The sequence below is a fragment of the Tiliqua scincoides genome, chromosome 9 (genome assembly GCF_035046505.1).
Source record: "Tiliqua scincoides isolate rTilSci1 chromosome 9, rTilSci1.hap2, whole genome shotgun sequence".
Classification (NCBI taxonomy): Eukaryota; Metazoa; Chordata; class Lepidosauria; order Squamata; family Scincidae; genus Tiliqua; species Tiliqua scincoides.
In genome coordinates, this window is record NC_089829.1 from 8,675,794 (window position 1) to 8,696,194 (window position 20,401).

Consider the following 20,401-nt stretch of genomic DNA (forward strand, 5'->3'; position numbering starts at 1 on the left):
ACGCTATCCACTGGCAGAAGACATGGTGTTCACTGCAATCCGTTACTCCCCAGCGCCTCATAAAATGAGAAGCTCAGCTCTGCCTTCCCAGATTCTTTTCGTCACTCAGCTGAAGCTCTACCAGTGAGAAGAATGCAGCGCTCTATATTTTCATGGAAATAGTTTGTCGAAGTTCTCATGCAGGCCTGGGCGAGTGTCCTTCCTGAATCTCTCAGGCCGTGGGCATGTGTTGCTCCTCAGGAAGCCGTCACAGTGGCAGTCTCCCCCCTCCCACCATTTTCTTTAGTTTGCCCATACAAGGTAAACAACAAGATGTTTCAGTTATGGAGTAACCCGGCTATGGAGTAACCTTTCTCTCCCTTGTGCTCTCTCTCTCTCTCTCTGCCCATTGCTTTCCTCCCACTAGAGCCACCACGGCGAGGGTCTGGGATAGCAGCCAAATGCCACAGAGGACATTGGAGTCATAAATCATCCCCTCTCCAACATCTGCAGGCCCCCAAAGGCCCACTCTTTGGTGGGGAAGATCTTCCCCTTCCCCCCTCCCCACTTGCTCGCTTTTTATCCTGTCTCCCTCGGACAAAACACCTATTGTCGCCCGGCCGAGTGAAGAAGACTCCTTTTTCCTTCACAAAGCCGCCTTCTGAAGCCAAGATGCGGCCGGCCATCAAAGATGCCTGTGTCACCGCAGGGATCCTGTATCTCACTCCTTTCTTCCTCCCTCTCGAATGTACTTTTTCCCCCTTGCTCACGGGGGTCAGGCCCGCGCTTTTCATTCTGGCTTCATATCCACATAAAGACATCAAGCAAAGGGAGGAAAAACTCTCTCCCGAAAGAATTATTAGACATGGCTGTCAAGTGCTTTATCAGAGGGCGGGGAGATGCCGGCTTGGTGCTCTCCGTGTCCTGGCATTGTTTGCAGACTGGAGTGCTACAGCCTAAGCCCCCCCCCCCACCATCATGCCAGGCTTCCTTAATGACCTCTGGAACTTCCACGATAGTCTTCGTTATTGCATATTCTTGAGTTGCCGTCATTCCATCACTTTTTCCTCCTGGTCTGATTGTATGGAGTTTTCTTGTCTGACTTCCATGAAGGTTATTGTTTGGGGTGTTTATAGAATAGGTTTTTATTGACTGCCTGTGTTCAAAAGTCCTGAGTGATTTATGGAGTAGCCAACACAAAACATCCCCAGCGAATGCTTTCCTCGTGGAAAAGAGATATGTATAAGAGTTGCCACAGAGTTCTCTGCTGGAAGTGAAATTCAAGCCCAGCTTTGAGCTTCTGAGGGAAGCCAATTTGCTTCTGTATTATTATCATCATCATCATCATTGCACCACTGATGTTGCAAAAAGTCAAGTCCCTGCCCCATGAGTCTTACAATCTACATACATAACTGATGGAGGTGGGTAACCCTTTCAGTTATGTATACCTCCGCTTAGTTAAGGCCAGGAAGGGGACTGAGGAGTGATGCCCAAGTCATTGCAGGGAAGGTGGGTTTTAAGAAGGGTTGTGAAGCAAGTCACAGTGGAAGGGCAGGCATCTTGTGGAATTCCAGGATGCAGTTCCAGGAGGAAGGACAGAACTTTGGAAGGTTGAGGTTGGTGGACATGGAAGAGGGATGTTCATGAAGCTCAGTGGAAGGGTACATGCCTGACAGTGTATGGCATGTCCGTATGTACTAATGTTTTGCCCCTGATGAAACATGCACACTTGTTACCATATTTATTTATTACCTATTTATATACTGCCTGTCTCAATAGACCCAAGGAGGTTTACATAGGCAGGCTGAACATAAATTCATTTTTCAATTTTTATAAACAATATTCCATTATAAACCTCATAGAAGCCTTCCTTTCTCCAGATTCTTCCCTTCATGGTGCAGTCGTCATCCTGGCTGCCGACTCTTGCACTCTCCCAGCCTCTTGCAGGCAGCTGCAGCCGTACTTCAGACCAGCTTCTCAAAGATGTTATCTTTTTGCCAGCTGACTCAACTGCAAAGATACACCAGTGGCTTCCTGGCCTCCCATTGAGAGGCCAATCCTAATTAACTTTTTCTGGCAAGAACTTCCAGACTACACATCCTACCCTTAAGCTTACAGGCCCCATACTAACTTTCAAACATAAGTGTATATCTTCAAAGTGTTGGTGTCCTCCAGTGTCACCCTTTGGCAGCTGTCTGAAGGCTAATGTTGGTCATCGCCCCACCCCCTCCCATCCCTTTAGCAGCAGAGGGGCTTGAGAGAGGCTTGAAATGGTTGGCAACCTTCAGTCTCAAAAGACTATGGTATAAGCCTACAGCACCCGGTATTTCCAGTTGGTCTCCCATCCAAGTACTAACCAGGCCTGACCCTGCTTAGCTTCTGAGATCAGATGAGATCAGGCGCATGCAGGGTAACAGTTGCTGCGGGCTTGAGGTCTATCCTGCAACTTTGGTAGCCTATATCTGCCTGTAGCTACTTGCCCACTTGGACCACTATTTGTATATTTCCTTCATGCAGGGATATTACAACGCCTGAAAAAATGATATTCATGTTGAACCCCAGTATCCATGGGTTCCTGGACACACACACACACACACACACACACACACACACACACACACAGATACCAAACCCATTGGGTCAAATCTACAGGTTTCAAACACACAGATTAGGAGAACCCACTCTCTACATTTACACAACCTCCTCCCCAGTTGCACTGATTCATGGTAGACTGGTCAACCTGAACCAGTTCTTTCTGCCCACCCACCTTACCCAGGAGAGGGTGGGATGTTCTCAGAATGTCTGCTAAATGAAGAGGGGGAGAGGCAAAGGGCAATGAGGGAGGAACAGCCACAAGGCCACCAGGTCAATCGGGTAATTCTCTCCCATTGCATTATTTTATTTTTAGTTTCTTAGATTTTTGTGACCTTTTCTCAAGCTGCACATGACCCACCCTTTGAGAATCCCTGCCATAGTGAAATGGTCACTGTTTTGGTTGTTTAACACAGCAAGGTCGGGGGGGGGGGATGCTATCACACCAAAAACTGGAGTGGGCATAAAATCGTATGAGTCTGCAGAAAGACAAGTATTATAATTTACGACCCAACATCCCTCCAAGGAGTTCAGGGTGGTGTACATTGTTCTCCACCCCCACCCCCCATTTTAAAATCACAGTAGCCGTGTGAGATAGGTGAGAGCAACTAACCCAAGATTACACAGGAAGCCAAGAAGATAAATGACTTCCGATCTCTCTGGCTAAGGGCCCAATCTTATCCAACTTTCCAGGTCTGGTGCAGTTGCACTGCAACCCTTACCTTAAGGAGACCTCCATGATTGCCCCCCCCCACACTGCAAGGTACAGCACATGACCCGTTGATACTGCTGCATCAGTGCTGGAAAGTTGGATAGGATTGGGCAGTAATATTCTAACTGCCACTACATACCAGCTTGATTCAGGTTCTGCTAGTTTTCTCTCTAGCTTGACTACTTCCCTATGATGCAGATGTAATTGCTAAATAATATGCTAAACCATCAGCAATTTTTACAAACATTTTTTTCAGTGTAACAAAGCATCTCCCTTTTGGGGATTTTTTTTGTTGATCATCAACAAATTCGTTCTTTGTTTACAGTGTCCACATGTTGTCTACATAATGTTTCAGGCAGGTTACCGAACACTGTGATATCATACTGTCCACTATGTAAGTCCTTGATCAGTTGGGATCAGCCAAGTGGCAAATCCAGGGGTGGAGGAGGAGGAAGCTGCAACCAGAGTTGAAGAAGGCTGCTTCAGACTCCAGGGGACCCAGTGGTGCCACAGGGTTGAAATTTGAATGTTCACACAATCTAATTTTTTTTTACCCCACTGATATTCCAAAATATCCCAAGCTGACCCTTTGGGAACATGCATTACATCTCTAAGCTCTTTCTTGAGAGAATCCTGGAGAACTGTTGATTTTTGTCAGTATTTGGTCCGTATATTTACATCACTGCCTCATAAAGTTTTTAACTCTCGACAATCCTCTGTCTCCATTCGTGGCCAAGGAAAAAAGCAATCAGTAGAACTTTTAGCGTAAGGAGTCCCCAGTGGCTTTTAAGAGCGGGAGATAAATGAGAAACTATCGCTAATCTTTTGGAAGCCGAGGCTGTGGAAGTTTTAACAGTTGAGTAAAAATTGGGCTGCCGGGAAGAAATATATGTGCATGGAGGGAACGCTTTAAACGTACGTATGTATTTTTTCAAAAAATAAAATAAAATCTGAAACGAAAGTGGCAAGCTGTAAACCTAATCCTCTGCTTCTTCCTGATTCATCCCTTTGCAAAACATTATTATTTCCAATTAGCAAAAGAAAAATTGCTAATTTGCTGCAGTTGGACAGGCCTGATGTCTCAATCTGCAAAGTGTCAGCACCGTGAAAGGGAATGTTTCACACTGTGCCAGAGAGACAGAGCTGTTCTAAAGAGGGTCAGGGCACCGGGCCCAGAAACCACATTGACTGGCCATCGTGCTAAATCGCTCACACAGGCCAGACATTGTCTGCAGTGCCAGTGATGGCGGTGGGCTCACTTTTGCATTCTGTTTCTGTGCCTCCTCGGTGTGCATCGGGTAAGGCAGTTGCGGGGGGGGGAAGGGGAGAGGCGAGAAGGAAGGGACAGCCCCAGTGAAAGGACAGCGTGGAACAAAACCAGAGGAGGCGTTTAGCAGGGGGTAGGCACTTGGACTGTTGTTCCACTCACAAAGATCATAACAGGCAGGTTGAAAGTTGTCACGGCTTAAAGCTTGAACCGGCCGACGGGCAGAAGTTTTAGAAAAATGAAACGCGAGATTTGAACTCAAATTGCTTGTCTTTGAAACAAAGTGTTTGTGTGTGTGCGCTTCGCTCCTGGTTCTTGCATCTTTAGTATTCCAATCACATTTCAAACTCTTTTCTGACAAGGCCACCCTTTCAAGGGAGAGAGGGAGAGGATACTTGGAAGCAATTTTGTTCTGAAATGAGAAGCATTATTTCAGGTTTGGGACAGAACAAGGAGGTTTCGAGATCTGCTTCTGGGTAGATCTACCCTTCACCACAAGTACTACATTTTAAGAGCGAGGTGAGTGTCTGGTCTCGCATTACTATGATAGTGAGGCTGTCTACCAAGATCAAATGGTCATCTTTTTTTAAAGAAAACAAATAGGGGCCCTTTCCACACATACCTGCCTCACAGAGCAATTTAGGGCACAATCCTAACCCTTTCCAGCACTGACATAAGGGCAGTGCAGCTCTGAGGAGCAAACATTCCCTTACTTTGAGGAGGCCTCTGTGAGTGACACCCAACTGCAGGGTGCAGCACAAGCCCCATTGGCACCACTACGCCAGTGCTGGAAAGTACTGACATAAGGGGTTAGGATTGCGCCCTTAATTGTTTAAAACCATAAATGTTCATTGAAGCAGGGAGCTGGCTAGAGACATAGGAGCCTCTAAAGCAGTGATTTTTCAACCTTTTTCATCTCACAGCACACTGACAAGGCACTAAAATGGTCAAGGCATGCCACCAGGTTTTTGGCAATTGACAAGGCACACCAGGCTGCCAGTGGGGGGCTCACATCTCCCATTGGCCCTTTTAATAAATGACCTTCCCCAAAATTCTTGTGGCACACCTGTTGACCATTCACGACGGCACACCAGTGTGCCATGACACAGCTGCTGAAAATGGCTGCTCTCAAAGTTATTCCCTTGTGGGTTCAGATGTGGGGTGGGTGGAACCGATGCCAGCCTGAGGTGGATCAGCAGGAGTGCCTGGCACCTACCTCAGGAGTACCATCTGAATACTCCTTTGCTGCCACTCCCAGCATTCCTCTGGTGATTCCAGGATTCAAACGGAAGAAGGAAAGGGAGCAGAAGTGTGAAGAAGAGGAGAGTGGTGGCCTCATGAGAGAATCCAGCAAGCAAGGGAGGAGTGGCAACACCTGCTCTTTCTGCTGGTTGGCCTGTCACTGAGAAGTAGTACTCTTTTCTTCCACCTTCCTTGCAAGATGTGGCAGCTCAGATTTCTGGTTGCAGCTTCAAAGAAATACCGTGGGCCATCGGTATCCACAGGGGGAAATCTGTTCCATGACACCCCTCCAATGGATACTGAATTCAGTGGATAATTAAATCTGTGGTGGGGGGGGCACACAGCTCCATAATTGCTTACCTCGGGCACGCCTGACCTTCAGGAGGTTGTGAGTAACCTCCAGGTTTCCTCAGAAGCTTCTCTAATGCAACCGAAAGGCACTTCCATTTTGTGCTGGCAAACTGGAAGTGCCTTCCAGTTGCAGGCGGGAGGTCTTTAGTGACCCCCACCCCACCCCAGCCACTGGCCCTCCAGTTGCGGATATTCAAATCCAGAGATGCTGAGATCTGCGGGTAAAGAGGGTCCACTGTAAATGAAAAATCAGTGAGGTTGTTGAAAGCAATTGAAGTTTTTAGAACCCTCTCGTCAAGGCCAAATATCTGTATGTAGGAACTACCAGTTCCGAAACGTACAAATTGTTCTTAAGTTCAGCAGCTTTTCTGTGTTTATAATGAATTCCCAAAACAACCAGGGACCAACACATCTAATGAACTATCTCTCCCCACATGAATCTTCCTGCCTTTGAACTTTCTTCAACAGCTCTTGACTCTTGCTCTTTTTCATCCCTTTTTCTGAGGTCTGATTGGGGCAGTCGTGATACGGCCTTCTCAGCTGTGGCCCCCCAAGCCCTGAAACTCTCTTCCATGTAGGTCTGATTAGCCTTCATTGGTGAGAAGAACTTCTTGTTTGGAGAGGGGTGGAATTACCTTTCAACCTGTTGTGGTTTGTGATGGTGGCTGTTCTCTACTCTCATTGTCAGTCTCATTTGGTTAATTAGAATTTGTTTTGACTTGTGTGTTTTTGTTTTACTATTATTGCTTTTAATGCATTGCTAACCATCTCAGGATCCTCTTTGGAAACTAAAAGGCAATTTATACATTTTTTGGGCAAATCCGTAAATTCACTGCCTCAAGTCCACTTTGGAGAAAAGTGTGATTAACATCTTTAATGACTGATTGATTGATTAGTAGGGGAGTCAGGACAAGCAGAGGAAATTACTTCTTATCACTTCCACAATGAATTTGGTGCCATGGGGCTAGGAATTGGTCAATGGCTCCTGCTGGATTAGAAAAAATTCACAGCGGAGAGGCCCATCCGTGGATATTTATTTATTTATTTATTTATATTTACTAACTTTCTACCCCACTTTATCTCTCCGAAGGGCACTCACAGGGGCTTACAAAATAAAATCACAATAAAAACCAGTAAAAATAATAAAATCACAGTAAAAGGCATGAAAAATATACTCAAAACAAGGCAGCATTAAAATATCACATTAAGGGCCAAATCCTATCCAGTTTTCCAGTGCTGGTGCAGCTGTGCCAAGTGGGTGTGCATTACATCCTGTGGTGGGGAGGCATTTCACAGAGACTTCCTCACGGCATGGGAACATTTGTTCCCTTACCTTGGGTCTGCATTGTGGCTTCACCGGTGCTGGAAAGTTGGATAGGATTGGGCCCTAAAAGAACAAAGACAAAAGTCATAAACGAGCAGCAATCAGTAACAGCCCAGTCCTATACATGTCTACTCAGAAGTAAGCCCATTAGAGTAAATGGGGCTTACTTCCAGGAAAGTGTGAATAGGATTGGGCTGTAAATCAGCAATCCTGTCTGGGCCTTCCGCTGACAGAACTTGTGTCCTGTCGACACAAGCCACAAGTTGCTGGCATGGCAGTCGTCATGATGGCACACACTATGGGGCTACCAGCACGAATGCCTGGTGACTGCACATGTGCGCCAGTAGAGCACCCGCCAACCACTGGTACAGGTAAGTTGGTTGTGGGCTGGGCCATGGGCAGGGAGGGGGAGGATCAGGGAGGGGATCATGGCCAACCAGGGGCATGTCAGAGGCGGGCAGGATGCGGATATTGGTGGCGGCAGCACTGTTCATATCCTTTGCTCCTTTTTGTCTCCTTGGGCCCATTTGGATTTGACGCAGCAGAATAGGTGAGTGTTTTTGACTTACCTCTCTGCTGCATCATAGTCCCTGGATGGTCCATAGCAGGCAGTGGAACCAGCACCAGCACCAGTACAGGAATGGCCAGCCAAGGGTAGGATCGGACTGTTATTTATTCAAATGATTTTTATCCTCCCTTTTCCTCCAAATCATCAAAGTGCTCAAGGTGGCAGATGATTTCAAGAAAAAAATTAATAAAGTGCAAAAGCAAGAATGAAACATAAAGTGCAGTCTCATAAAACAGTCATAAAGAACAGTGCAATTAAAAAAAATAATGAAGAAGTACACGGAATGCAGCCACCAAGCCCTAAAGCAACTAATTAAGGCCATGTAGATAGCTATGGAGCCTCCATGTTCAGAACAGTCTACCTGTTTCTTTCAGCTCCTTGGTGGGAACATAAATAGAAGGGCACTTGCCTTCATGTGGGTTTTTCCGGGGCAGCAGAGGATGCAAGGGAGGGCACCAGGATGCACGTCTCTTGTTATCTGGTGTGCTCCTTGGGGCATTTGGTGGGCTGCTGTGAGATACAGGAAGCTGGACTAGATGGGCCTATGGCCTGATCCAGTGGGGCTGTTCTTATGTTCTTATGATTGGCCTCTGTGGGCAAATAGGATGCTAGGCTACATGCTGTAGTCTTTTCGCCTGATCTAGCAGGGTTCTTATGCCCTTATTAGCCATTATAGGAGTAGAGTAGAATATCCATATATAGGGGCAGTATACCTCTGAACACCATTTGCGGGGCAGCAGTGGTGAGGCAGGGGTATTTGCCTTAATTAGCTGCTTGTTGGCTTCGCAGAGGTACCCAGTGGGGGTCGCTGTGGTGAAACAGAGTGCTGGACTCAGTGGGCCTTTGGCCTGACCCAGCCAGCTCTTCTTACATTCTTAATGGGGAAACTGTTTAGGAGTTGGGTCTTCAGTAGAATAACCCAGAGCAATGCATTATTTTCCCCCAGAGGAATGCATTAGACTTAATGCCAGCCCTTGTCTGCATCTTTCTTTTTTTAAAGTGAGATGGATTGGAAATGTTAAGCCATTTTTATCGTGGACGTGGTGCTTAGATAGCAGCAATACTCTGCAAGGGGGCTGAAGTGCTCCGTTCCATTGGGGGAAAAACAAGGGTAGGTGTCTGTTCTGTTTAATGCGCCGGAAGGCAGGAGCCAACTGTGAAGAACAGAGCGGAGGACAGGAGGGTGTAAGGGAGACCTTAATGTGTTTGGATTGTGTATCAGGAATTCCAGTTTATCAGGAAACGGAGGTCCTGGTGGGACTATCAGTGGAAAGAAACCCAGAAATGTGTCATGTAAGGAAAGGGCTTTCTAAATAGACACCCCAATGGCTCCATGGCCAGCCAAAGTCATCCAAAGTCTCAATGGTATGAGCTGTAAACTGGCTTTCCTTTTCAGCTATGATGATGATGAATATGAATAAGGGTAAGAATAAGATAATGTATGCACTCCTTTTCAACAGGAATAGTTCACAAAGCAATTTACATGTAAAATAAATCAATAAATTGTTCCTAAATCAGGGGGTGGCCAAACTTGATTAACGCAGTGGTCCCCAAATATTTTAGCACTGGGATCCACTTTTTAAAACAACATTCTATTGGGTTTGTCAGACTTAAAAAAAAAGGGAACTCTAGAAAGAAATAATATTTTTTTTTATTTATAAGTAATAAAAACCAGAAAAAGACCCTCAAACAATTATTGTATTGTATTGGCAACCTTCAGTCTCGAAAGACTATGGTATCGCGCTCTGAAAGGTGGTTCTGGCACAGCGTCTAGTGTGGCTGAAAAGGCCAATCCGGGAGTGACAATCCCTTCCACACCGGGAGCAAGTGCAGTCTGTCCCTGGTCTGTCTCCCTGGCTATGGGCCTTCCTTCTTTGCCTCTTAGCCTCAGACTGTTGGCAAAGTGTCTCTTCAAACTGGGAAAGGCCATGCTGCACAGCCTGCCTCCAAGCGGGCCACTCAGAGGCCAGGGTTTCCCACTTGTTGAGGTCCATCCCTAAGGCCTTCAGATCCCTCTTGCAGATGTCCTTGTATCGCAGCTGTGGTCTACCTGTAGGGCGCTTTCCTTGCACGAGTTCTCCATAGAGGAGATCCTTTGGGATCCGGCCATCATCCATTCTCACGACATGACCAAGCCAACGCAGGCGTCTCTGTTTCAGCAGTGAATACATGCTAGGGATTCCAGCACGTTCCAGGACTGTGTTGTTTGGAACTTTGTCCTGCCAGGTGATGCCGAGGATGCGTCGGAGGCAGCGCATGTGGAAAGCGCTCAGTTTCCTCTCCTGTTGTGAGCGAACAATTATCTCCCTATATTATCTCAAACAATTATCTCCCTATATTTACACATACTTGCAAACTGCAGGAGCTGAAATCTTTGCAGGGTAATTAGCAGCTGTCTTGCAAACTGCAGGAGCTGAGCTCTTTGCAGGGTAATTAGTAGCTACAGTATCTGATTTTTGAAGAGCCTCAGGGCTTGAACCAATTAATTATATGATCTTTCCATCTCACTTTGATCCCATCAAAAATCAGATCACAACTCACCAGTGGGTCCCAACCCACAGTTTGGGAACCTAAGAGCCACATCGTATGCAACTCTTCAGATGTCTGAGAGCTGTGAGACATAAACAAACACAAATGGTTTTATTGTTGCATGCACATTTTGTTGCAAAAAAATGTATACACACATTAAGAAATATGTGTGTTGTATTCCAATATGCGTAGCACCCCCGAACTCAATAGAGCCCAGTCTTGCACCAACATTCTGCTAATTTCACTGCCCATGACACAGCCACACACGCCACAGCCGCAAGCCACACCCACTAAAACTAACTTGGTTTGCACTGGCTTGTATGATTACCAGCACAATTCCTCTATAATCCTTGCTGGTCCAAAATGTCTTTAATCCCTAACTCAGATCTAGCATTAAAATTAGCATTTAAATTGTTAAATATATTTACTCACCATGAACATTAAACTTACGTTTTAATCCAATGGATTCTCAATTTATTTCCAGGGAAAAAAAATTAATAATACTAATACTAATACTAATAAATCTTGAAAAAAAATTAATTACTTTTTAAGTGGATAAAGAGATGCTCTTTACACTCTCACATAACACCAGAACCAGGGGACATCCGCTAAAATGGAGTGTTGGGAGGGTTAGGGCAGACAAAAGAAAATATTTCTTCACTCAGTGTGTGGTTGGTCTGTGGAACTCCTTGCCACAGGATGTGGTGACTGCATCTGGCCTGGATGCCTTTAAAAGGGGATTGGACAAGTTTCTGGAGGAAAAATCCATTATGGGTTACAAGCCATGATGTGTATGTGCAACCTCCTGATTTTAGAAATGGGCTATGCCAGATGCAAGGGAGGGCACCAGGATGCAGGTCTCTTGTTATCTGGTGTGCTCCCTGGGGCATTTGGTGGGCCGCTGTGAGATACAGGAAGCTGAACTCGATGGGCCTATGTCCTGATCCAGTGGGACTGTTCTTATGTTCTTATGATGAGAAAGGAAGCTCAGCAAACACAGGTAATAAGCAGCACCTTGAATTGTGCCCAGAAACATAAGAACATAAGAACATAAGAACAGCCCCACTGGATCAGGCCATAGGCCCATCTAGTCCAGCTTCCTGTATCTCACAGCGGCCCACCAAATGCCCCAGGGAGCACACCAGATAACAAGAGACCTCATCCTGGTGCTCTCCCCTACATCTGGCATTCTGACTTAACCCATTCCTAAAATCAGGAGGTTGCGCATACACATCATGGCTTGTACCCCATAATGGATTTTTCCTCCAGAAACTCGTCCAATCCCCTTTTAAAGGCGTCTAGGCTAGACGCCAGCACCACATCCTGTGGCAAGGAGTTCCACAGACCGACCACGCGCTGAGTAAAGAAATATTTTCTTTTGTCTGTCCTAACCCGCCCAACACTCAATTTTAGTGGATGTCCCCTGGTTCTGGTATTATGTGAGAGTGTAAAGAGCATCTCCCTATCCACTCTGTCCATCCCCTGCATAATTTTGTATGTCTCAATCATGTCCCCCCTCAAGCGTCTCTTTTCTAGGCTGAAGAGGCCCAAACGCCGTAGCCTTTCCTCATAAGGAAGGTGCCCCAGCCCCGTAATCATCTTAGTCGCTCTCTTTTGCACCTTTTCCATTTCCACTATGTCTTTTTTGAGATGCGGCGACCAGAACTGGACACAATACTCCAGGTGTGGCCTTACCATAGATTTGTACAACGGCATTATAATACTAACCGTTTTGTTCTCAATACCCTTCCTAATGATCCCAAGCATAGAATTGGCCTTCTTCACTGCCGCCGCACATTGGGTCGACACTTTCATCTACCTGTCCACCACCACCCCAAGATCTCTCTCCTGATCTGTCACAGACAGCTCAGAACCCATCAGCCTATATCTAAAGTTTTGATTTTTTGCCCCAATGTGCATGACTTTACACTTACTGACATTGAAGCGCATCTGCCATTTTGCTGCCCATTCTGCCAGTCTGGAGAGATCCTTCTGGAGCTCCTCACAATCACTTCTGGTCTTTACCACTCGGAAAAGTTTGGTGTCATCTGCAAACTTAGCCACTTCACTGCTCAACCCTGTCTCCAGGTCATTTATGAAGAGGTTGAAAAGCACCGGTCCCAGGACAGATCCTTGGGGCACACCGCTTTTCACCTCTCTCCATTGTGAAAATTGCCCATTGACACCCATTCTCTGCTTCCTGGCCTCCAACCAGTTCTCAATCCACGAGAGGACCTGTCCTCTAATTCCCTGACTGTGGAGTTTTTTCAGTAGCCTTTGGTGAGGGACCGTGTCAAACGCCTTCTGAAAGTCCAGATATATAATGTCCACGGGTTCTCCCGCATCCACATGCCTGTTGACCTTTTCAAAGAATTCTATAAGGTTTGTGAGGCAAGACTTACCCTTACGGAAGCCATGCTGACTCTCCCTCAGCAAGGCATATTGGACAACAGCCAGGGTTGCTGTTGCTTCTGCACAAATTAGTGTTTCAAAACCAATTTCCAAGGGCCACCCCAAGTAAAGTGCATTACAGTAGCCTAACCTGTGACTAATGTGACTAATGCCTGGATGATTGCAGTTGGGATCACTTTCCAGATCCTGCTGAAAAAACACATCACCAGGAATCACAGAGCTGGTCACCTTAATTGACACAATTGGGTTACCAAAAGAATTACCATCCAAGGAGAAATCAGAATTGAGTGTGGAAGTTTGCATCTCAGGAGGAAGTTCAAGGTAGGGAAATCTTGATTTGAGAACCTCCACGAGAACGAGGCCTGATTGAGTTGCTCTTCAAGTTAAGCACGGAACTGCTGTGTGAACTTCGACTCATCAGCGCACTGCAGCTTTGTTAATTTCAGATAAGAGGGCTCATAAATTGGAGCATGATTTGCTCCTGAAGCTTCGAGCCAGCAACCTATTTATCCGCAGTGCCCTCATTAGCTGCGTCACGGCGAAAGTGTTTCAGCTGATAACAAACAACCTGGGTCAGGCTCTGAGTCCCCAGTGGGGTCCCCTTGTCATTGAAAGAGAGCATGTATCTTGGGACACCTCCAGTTGCTGGCAAAGACATACCGTGGCTCAAAGAAACCTACAAAACTGCACGAGTGTCATATCGCTCATCCAATAAAAGCAACCGGACATGAGCGAGCAAAATTTCTGCAGCCTACCTATGCGCTTCTGTTCAAACACCAGGTAAAATATTCAGTGTGGTGGAACTTCTGGGCATTTGTATAGCACCTACTTCATCATGAAAAGCATTTCACATGCATTAGTTGGATGTTACCCTTGCAAGAATCCTGAAATGTAAATTATTGCTTTCCCCTTATCGGCCTCTGCTAACTGGGCTAAGGTGCACTTTTTAAAGTCATCCCCAATGGATGCTGATAAGGAACCTGTAAGGATAGTTTGGGTCTTGGATGGCTGAAGCACTGCCTCTTTTTGCCTGCTAAGTTCAACAGAAGCAGCTCTGTTGTGTCTCTCCATCCATCTGGTGAAGTACTGAGCGTAGAGGCAGGTGGTTGGGCAATTTGGGAATTGCTCAAGGCCTAAGGGGTGCTGTCTTAATCCTGTCTCATTGAATCCTGTGGGACTTGCTCCTAGGTGAGCATGCACAGGATCAGATCCTTTGCCTAGAAGCCCTGCTGGAGATGTCAGGAGGTGGACCTGAGATTTGCTGTAAGCAAAGCTGTCCTCTGCTAACTAGACAAAGAGACATTTCTGGTATTGTGATTGTTCTCTTCTATTTAGCAGGAGGTGAACGAATCTTGGAATCTCCCTTGTGTTTTTTTTAGAAGGTGACAGAGACAAGGAAACTTCTTTCATTTGTTTGCTACAGAAGCCTCTTTAAAAACTTATTTGTCGAACATTCTGGTATATACGAATGGTTGAAAACTGCATCATAGTATTGCAACTGAGACTGACAGGAGGTGACTTCTTAGTGGGAGTTGATTCCTGAAGGCTGAGAAGGGGTAAATCCCTGTTAGCTCACAAATAATTCAAGTATTTGTTTCTTTAAAAGAAGGGAAAAAAAGTGAAGATACGTTAAAATTGCACTTTAATAATATTCTGATGATAAATGTTAAAGTTGGAATGCAGAATATATTTACTAGGGAAAAAGACTGGTAGAATTCATTGGGCCTAACTCTTGAGTAAGCCTGCTTGAACTGCAATAAGGGGATGCTTCTGATGTAAGATTTCTGTGGGCTTTGTATGCTAAGCAACTATAACTATCCAAAACATGTAAACCCCTGCACAGAGTTGCACCCAGGCTACCAACATTCAGAGGGATACAGTTTGCTTATTTCTTAAGACTTGGACCATAATGTTTACCTGATCTCCCAGGCTGTTGAAACTATTTTTGTGAAATAAATAATAATAATAATAAATCTGAATTAATAGAAAAAAAAATCTAATCAAACTCTTTATCTTTCCAAGGAGCTGGTGTGAATTCAAAGAGATGGCCATATATCACTGGTCTATGTCTCTCAAATAGATAATCAATTTCCATGAAAGCATCAATAATCACAGCTTGACATTTATTACCCTCTGGATGGTTTATCTTTGGGGCTAAGGGGGACAGCTGGGGCCATGATGGATGCCAGGGCTGTCATGGAAGACAATTAAATGGCATAAGGGCAAAGGATTTAATATTATAGGAAAAAATATATATATGAAGCAATCCAATTCATTCATAATTGAACAAGACTGTATAAAGTATATAGGGATATAAATATGACACTCAGCTCTTTGAGGGAATGCTAGTGATATGAAGGTGAGGTAGAGAGGTTTGGGAACATTCAAAGCTGTCTTATCCTGACTCAGGGCCCAATCCTATCCAACTTTTCAGCACTGGTGCAGCTCAATGCAGCCCCGATGTATGGGAACAAATGTTCCCTTACCTTGAGGAGACATCTGTGACTGTCTCCCCACCAAAGGATACAGTACATGCCCCATCGGAACAGCTGCACCGGCACTGGAACATTGGATAGGATTGGGCCCTCAGTTCCTTGATCCATCTAGCTCAATATTGTCTACAGTACACCAGTGGTTCCCAAACTGTGACCCATGACTCCCTGCAAGCTGCGGAAACCAACCAGGGGAGTCGTGGAATCCTTACAAAATAACCCATCCCCCCTATACAATGTATAGGATTGTAGCCGTAATGGGGAGCCATTGCCAATGGCCCAATAGGTCAAGAGAGTCACCAGTCGAAAAAGTTTGGGCACCACTGGTCTACCCTGACCAAAAGTGGTTCTCCAGGATGTTGGACAAAGGTTTTTCACCCAACCTTATGTAACAATGCCAGGGATTGAACCTGGGACATTTTGGATATGAAGGTACTCTACAACTGAGCTATGGTCCTACTCTACTGTCTTTGACATCTGCCTTGGAGACTGGAGGAGCGGCAAAGAACTTCTTCTTCTATAGCTGTTAAGTGGTTGAATTGGGAAATCTCTTGGATGTCTTGTCCCCAGCTGTTATTTTCATGCTTTGGAAAATGTCCCAAGGATATAGAAAACTTAAAAAAGAAAAAAAGAAAAAAGCAGATGCAATAAAATGTTTGGATTCATGGAAAAGTCTGATGTGTGTAGGCCCCTTTGCACCAATGTCCAAGGCAAGAACATCAGTGTGGCCAGTGTGCCCGCCTTCATTGGGAATGTGGCAAATTTTCATAGTTTTGTTTCGGTGAAAGCTGTTCAGGTAAGAAATGAGTGTTCTTGTTGATTTCAACATGGTTTCCATGTTGTCACTGCTTTGTTTCCAACTCTAAAGAGTTGGAAGTCTGCTCCTCAGTCTGTTAATTCTGTTTTTGTTGTTTTTAAATACAAGGAGAATTTTTGGCTCAGCCAGTCAGGGATCACATACCTGCCAAGATGACACTGCAGGGCTATGTAGTCAGATTTAGCTGATTTGCAAACAGTTTTAAAGGTAACAGAAATTCATTAAGTTAACGCTTCCTATACAACTCCCATTTGTGATCCTAGCCAATCAGGGTTCACTTTAACGTTTTTCCCAATCTTTAACAATGAATCCTGCAAAAAAATTATTTGAAGGAGAGGCTCTTCAGCTTTTTCAGACAAAAATTTCCAGGAACGCCCCCACCCCACCCCATTTTTGGCTCAGCACTTTTGAAAAACCTTAAAGAAGGCATTGCCTTTATATGGATTTGCTTTCCACCGTTGCCGTCGGCAAAGATTTGGGCTGTGGGGCTGGGGCACTGCCAGATTTGCAAGTCTTTTATTATGCTGTGAGTTTTGTATTAGCAAGAGTTTCCTTGGTGGCGTGTCCAGATTCTCTGGCCATTCAGAGAATTTGGCTGCATGCAGATGAATGATTATTTACTTTGGATGCCTTGATCCAAAAAATGTACTATAATAAACCCTCTTCAACAGCATAAAGAAATTTCCTCTTCCAGCCTCTGGCTGCGTTATGAACATTTGTGGTGTCCGTGAAATATTGGTCATAGTTTTAAGACATAAACAGAAGTGCCTTCTGGCAAGCTTACTCAGAAGGAGACATCTCTTGCCTCTTGGCATAATAGAAGGAAGCCAATTCAGAAAGGGTTTGCAATAAATACTCCGGGTTGGATTTTTTGCAAAGCAGCATTTAGAAAAGTTAGGAGAACCACAAATATTTGGCTGCTTTCCAATGTAGTGAGTACCTAGAATGAGGATGGTTCAAATTGCCTTCTCCTCAATTTATTTCACATTTATATACTGCCCTGCTTCCAAGGAGCAAAGGGTAGCATATGAAGCTCTTCCCCCACCATTTATCTTCCTGACACAACAGTCATGTGAGGTAGTTTAGGTTGGGAGACATCCTATCCAATTTTCAAGCACTAATGCAGCCATGCCAACAGGTCATGTGCTGCATCCTGCAGAGGGAGGGCAGTCACAAAGGCCTCCCCAAAGTACGAGAACACTTGTTCCCTTACCTTGGGGCTGCAGTGCAGCTACATCAGAGCTGGAAAGTTGGATAGAATTGGACCCACGGTCATTCAGAGAAATTTCATGACTGAATGGTGATTTGAACTGAAGAGGGGAATTGAGAGGAAGTGTGGAGGAATCCCTAGCCCTCCACTTCCTGACCTTTCTTTCTCTTCCAAGCCAGGGAGGGGAGGAGGAGGAGCAGTGGAGGTGATGGACAGTGGTCGGCACCACATGCGGTAGATACCACACCACCCCTCCCTGCAAACTCCGGCGACTGCCTCAATTGGCCTCATGGATGGGCCGGCCCTGTCGGGTGCTGGTGACAGTTATGGAAGCAGCTTTCTCCTTTGTTAGGCTGAGGACGCAAGAACAGCTCATGGCTGCTTCCTCTTCTTCCTGGTTGGTTGGCAACCTTCAGTCTCGAAAGACTATGGTATAAGCCTACAGCACCCGATATTCCCAGGTGGTCTCCCATCCAAGTACTAACCAGGCCTGACCCTGCTTAGCTTCCAAGATCAGACAAGATCAGGCATGCGCAGGGTACTCTAAATATCATCAGCTCTAAATATCAGCAAGGCCTGAGAGAAGAAAAAGGTGACACCCCAGTTGAGGTGGTGCAGCTGCAGATTTCGGAGAGAGGCCTTCGTGCAAGTAGTCTCTTGCAAAATGTCTACCAGAAAATTCTGAAAGCTAGTATTTTTTTTGTGTTTTTTTTTGGGTAGCATTTAACCTAATATCATGTTCACTTTCGGTTGCAGCTTTAAGCTTTGCATTTGTTGTCTGTTATTACTTTAATTGCTGTAAGCCACCTTGAGTACCGTATAGGATGCAAAGGTATGTATTACGTACATACCTAAGTGCATCAAAGCAGCTTTCAATATGACCATAGCAACCTGGCCATTCATTCACGAGAAAGCTGTGAAAGCAAACCCACTGGCTATAAAAGGAGCATGGAGTATTAAGACGCAGCTACCTGCAAGGGCATAGATTAGCAGGCATGATGCACGTGGGTAGGGGAATTCTACAGCACACTGACAAGCACTCAGGGTCCTACGTTCCGTTCCAAGCAGCGACAACTGCCTAGTTGAGTCGGGCCGCTGGTGCAGCCAGTTCAGTACCATCGACCCTAATTGGCAGTGACTCTTCGGAGTCCTCAGGCAAGGGTTGTTCCAGGCCCGACCTGGAGAGCTCCAAGATCACATGCAGACAGTCCCAGGTCCAAAGCAGGTGCTCTACCATTGAGCTACAACTTCTGCCTCCCTCTCCAGGGCAAAAAGCCTTCATGTTTTCCTGGTTTGTGACTTTGGCTGGGTCAGGGTCACTTCATCGACATCGCGCCTCACTTAGCTCAGCAGGGAAAGCTGGTGAAAAGAATGTGGCATCGTGTGTTAAACCCTCCACTCTCTGAGCAGAAACATTCTTCTTGGAAGAAAAAAATATATTATAATAATAATCAAGGAAAAGAAGCCAAGCTGGAATATGAACACTTCACCCTCTATCGTCCTCCCTCCCCTCCCTCCCCAACTTGCTGTATGATGCAAAGACGGCTGTTCTATTCATGCTTTCCTGGAAGTAAGCCCTACTGAACACAATGGGATGTTCTTTTCCCTCTTCACGCAACATCAGAACCAGGGAACATCCACTAAAATTGAGTTTCAGGAGAGTTACGAGAGACAAACAAGATATTTCTATACCCAGCATGTAATTAATCTGTCATGGACAACCTCCAGTTCATGCTCAGAGATTGTAATGCAGGGAGGTGAGTCCACATCCTGAACCATGACCTGTGTTTTCTTCAGGCTGATTGTCAGTCCAAAATCTTGGCAGGCCTTGCTAAAACGATCCATGAGCTGCTGGAGATCTTTGGCAGAGTGGGTAGTGACAGCTGCATCGTCGGCAAAGAGGAAGTCACGCAGACATTTCAGCTGGACTTTGGATTTTGCTCTCAGTCTGGAGAGGTTGAAGAGCTTTCCGTCTGATCTGGTCCGGAGATAGATGCCTTCTGTTGCAGTTCCAAAGGCCTGCTTCAGCAGGACAGCGAAGAAAATCCCAAACAAGGTTGGTGCAAGAACACAGCCCTGCTTCACTCCGCTTCGGATGTCAAAAGGGTCTGATGTGGAGCCATCGAAGACAACAGTGCCCTTCATGTCCTTGTGGAAGGATCTGATGATGCTGAGGAGCCTGGGTGGACATCCAATCTTGGGGAGAATCTTGAAGAGGCCGTCTCTGCTGACCAGGTCGAAAGCCTTTGTGAGATCTATGAAGGCTATAAAGAGTGGTTGTCGTTGTTCCCTGCACAAGGTTCCTTTGTGTACCTTGGCTCAACGATCTCCGACACTCATTCTCTCGATACCGAGCTAAACAAGCGCATCGGTAAAGCAGCTACCACGCTTTCCAGACTCACAAAGAGAGTCTGGTCCAACAAGAAGCTGACGGAACATACCAAGATCCAGGTCTACAGAGCTTGCGTCCTGAGTACACTTCTGTACTGCAGCGAGTCATGGACTCTTCACTCACAACAGGAGAGGAAATTGAGCACTTTCCACATGCGCTGCCTCCGACGCATCCTCGGCATCACCTGGCAGGACAAAGTTCCAAACAACACAGTCCTGGAACGAGCTGGAATCCCTAGCATGTATTCACTGCTGAAACAGAGACGCCTGCGTTGGCTTGGTCATGTCGTGAGAATGGATGATGGCCGGATCCCAAAGGATCTCCTCTATGGAGAACTCGTGCAAGGAAAGCGCCCTACAGGTAGACCACAGCTGCGATACAAGGACATCTGCAAGAGGGATAAGGCCTTAGGGATGGACCTCAACAAGTGGGAAACCCTGGCCTCTGAGCGGCCCGCTTGGAGGCAGGCTGTGCAGCATGGCCTTTCCCAGTTTGAAGAGACACTTTGCCAACA

At 45.9% G+C, this 20,401-nt stretch overlaps 1 protein-coding gene and 1 pseudogene across 1 annotated transcript in view; one reads left to right on the forward strand and one right to left on the reverse strand.

The window, feature by feature from the left end:
* The window catches only part of PRDM16 (PR/SET domain 16), a 472,618-nt gene that overhangs the window by 237,650 nt on the left and 214,567 nt on the right, over positions 1 to 20,401 (forward strand). The gene's annotated exons all lie outside the window — the stretch shown is intronic.
* LOC136660995 (5S ribosomal RNA) lies at positions 2,288 to 2,407 on the reverse strand (annotated as a pseudogene).